The sequence below is a fragment of the Nicotiana tomentosiformis genome, chromosome 9 (genome assembly GCF_000390325.3).
Source record: "Nicotiana tomentosiformis chromosome 9, ASM39032v3, whole genome shotgun sequence".
NCBI classification, from domain to species: Eukaryota; Viridiplantae; Streptophyta; class Magnoliopsida; order Solanales; family Solanaceae; genus Nicotiana; species Nicotiana tomentosiformis.
In genome coordinates, this window is record NC_090820.1 from 3,457,133 (window position 1) to 3,460,906 (window position 3,774).

Here is a 3,774-nt window from a genome sequence, read left to right on the forward strand (position 1 = left end):
ATCACGCCCAACTATGCCTTATAAAAATGACTAAGCGGTCGCTGCAAATATAATTCGGTTTACAAGTCCGGAGTCGAATCCCATAGAGAACTAAGGCTTAGTTACAGTTGTTGACTATCACTAAAAAGATAAGCTCAAACAATTCCTAAGTTATAAATATTAAGATTCTTATATCTAATTAACTAAATAATTAAAGTAGTAGATTAACAACTAAAGATACTACGGGTTGGAGAAAAGATTAAGGAAGTCTAGAGTTATGGTTTCCCCAATTCTCGGAATCCTTCCCGCTACGTCTTCTATAATTTCGCCTAAGTATTCTCTACCGATCATGAGCGCTCTGAGTGTCGTAATTCTCTCCCGAGTAACTACCACCATTTACTAGACATATTCTTCCGAACTACGCTAGATGGCACTAAGTTACGGCTCACTCGGATCGCACCAAGGTTTCGTTATTTCTAATCCCACCTTTAAACCCTCTGTATTAATCCCTCATATACGTTAGGAGTTATATTGTTCAATAACTACCTAAATATGCATTCTCTTCCGAGTAATACACACTAAATAGGCACAGTCGATTACGAGCTCTTCAACCAACACAATATAAACGTAGTTGAACAAATAGAGAAATCCAACGGCTCAATTATATAAAACCATAACAAGAATTTATCCTACAAAAGGTTCTATCAAAACTCTAGATAACAAATTAGCTATTCATAACAGTATACATAACTAGAATACTATGAAAGTACGGGGGAGGAGGGGAGGGGGAGGGTGAATTGTAGCTTTTTAAAATTTCTAGTCGACTACTCTTCAGACCTAGTCGACTTATGCGGAGACAGCCTGCACCAAAACTGTTAGTACTTCAATTTAAACAAATACTACTCACAACAAACAGTAAGGTGTATAAAAAAATATGAGAGCAGTAAAAATAAATGACACCAGGAATTTTATACTGATTCGAAACCAATGTGGTATCCTAATCCAGTCTCCTTGGGTTGCAAGGATGTTATCTCTTGAGCTTTTTGTAGTTTGGGTTAAGTACAGCTTGTGTGATTTTCAACGTTCACCACCAACGTTTATATGGTTGGTTTTCACTCGTTCACCAACAATGGATAAGGGTTGGTTTTCATTTGCTCACTACCAATGACCCTTTGATTTTTACTCGCTCACCAAAGAAACGAACAATGACACAACCTCTCGAAAACACCGCCTCTCCAATATTTTTCTGTCCCTCTTCTCTTTTTTTTTGTACACAGTAAATCTAAAAGTGAATTACAATGCCTGTTAAGAGTAGAACAAAGAACTTGTAGTTGGGTAGACAATTGTATAGAAGGTTGTGTATCTTCTTCTTTTCCAGTCTCTCGTTTTTGTAGTCTTCAATAGCTGCTGACTGTTGGGCTTGATTTTGCTGACCCCTTGATTTTGGTGATATTCAATCAAAAGATTTGCTCCTTTGATTGAGTGGATACCAGCGTGACTTCCTATTAATTCCTTTGCTCAATTCCATTTGCACCTTCAAACTAATTTGAAATCCTTCCACCAATCACTGATTTATTGGAATACATTCCTTATATCTTGTACCTATTGATTGAAGATGTGTCTTGCTAATGTACTCAAATATATTTCCAATTTGTTGATATTCTAGATTCTTGTCACGAACCAAAATCCCAACCTGTCGTGATGGCACCTATCTCGATACTAGGCAAACCGAAAATCTCAACAAAACACAATTTTTCTTAAGTTTAAAAATATAACATTTAAATACAATACAAAATCCCACAAATACTGATACGAACACTCCCCAAAATCTAGTGTCACTGAGTACATGAGCATCTAATCTGAATACATGTCTGAAAAATACGGTCTATACTAGTATACGACCAAATACAGTAAACAAAGAGATAGGGAAAGAGAGGCAAGGTCTGCGAAATACGGAAGCTACCTCTGAATCTCCGAAAAATAAACTGTTCGAGAAAATCAACACCCGCTATATCCAAAAGCACCTGGATCTGCACATGAAGTGCAGGGTGTAGTATGAGTACAACCAACTCAGAAAGTAACAATAATAACTAAGGAACTGAAGATAATGACGAACTGCACAGTTATAGTTCATTTTCAGTAATTCCAACAGAGAATAGACATACTTTCAATTCCAGCAGTTTAAGTCAAATCAATTTATACAGTTCAAGTTTATGTAATCCGGATATAAAATCTTTCAGAGAATTTCATAACAATGGCAGATAGTAATTAAGTGCAACAATAAATAAAAGCAAGTACAACCTCTCAGGGCAACAATCACTCCACTCGTCACAACACCTCAACCACTCGGCTATCAGCACTCACACTCAATGGCTACCCGCGCTCACTGGGGTGTATACAGACTCCGGAGGGGATCCTACAGCCCAAGCGCCATAATCTATATGGATAACTCACATGCTATAATATTCTGCATAGACAACTCACGTGCCATAATATCCTTACCTCACCAACAGGCCCTCGGCCTTACTCAATCCTCAACCTCTCTGGTCTTTTGAGCTCTCGGTAATCACAAAGATCAGCCCAAACAAAGATAACATAGTGTATCAATAAATATCAAGAAATACTGAGGTATGATACGCAAGTAATATCATGACTGAATACAATACATCAATTAATAAATAATTCAACAAGTACGCGACCCCGGTAGGTCCCAACAGTACTATCACATAGCCTAAGCATGATTTCTAACATGATTTACAGTCAAATTTCTTCAACACATAGAGAGCATATAGCTAACAATAAATTATTCAACTTTACAGTTTTACGAGACGAACCAAGTCACAATCCCCTCGGTGCACGCCCACACGCCCGTCACCTAGCATGTGCGTCACCTCCAAAATAATCACATGACACAAAAATCCAGGGTTTCATACCTTCAGGACCAGATTTAAAACTGTTACTTACCTCAAGCCGTGAAATTATTATTCTGTAATGTCCTTTCCTCGTGAATTGACCTCCAAATGCCTCGAATCTAGCCATAAATAATTCGTTTCAGTCAATAAAATTTATTGGAATTAATTCCATAAGAAAATGCTAATTTTTCTATAAATATCCAAATTTTAGCTCAAACATCACCCGTGAGGCCCACGTCTCGGAACTCGACAAAAGTTACAAACTCCGAAAGCCCATTCAACCACGAGTCTAACCATACTAATTTTACCAAAATCCGACATCAACTCGACCTCCAAATCATCAAATCTTATTTTCAAATCCCTAAATTCAAACCCCCGATTTACACCTCAAAAATATATAATCTTGTCGGATTATTCGATGATAGTTCAATATTATGGAGTAGAAATAATCACAAGGGACTTACCTCAAGTTTTTCCGTGAAAATCTTGCTCAAAATCGCCCAACCCGAGCTTGAAATGCCCAAAAATGGCAAGAGCTCGGAACCCTCCATTTTTGTACTGCCTAAGGGTTTTCGCACCTGCGGCAACCGCATGTGCGGAAAAACTCCCGCATCTGTGCCTTTGCCCGCATGTGCGTGCCTGTGTGCGATTCTGCGCAAGCCGCTTTTGCGCGTCCTTCTGCATCTGCTCTTACGCAGGTGCAAAATTTCCCTCGCACCTGCAACCACTGTCCCACAGTCCATTTTCGTATTTGCGCTTGCCAGGATCGCTTCTGCGAGCTCGCCCCTGCGATGGAATTTCCGCAGGTGCGATTGCATCAGAGGCAGAAACTTCAGCCTTTTCTTCTAAGTCTGAATTGATCCGTTAACCATCCAAAACTCAC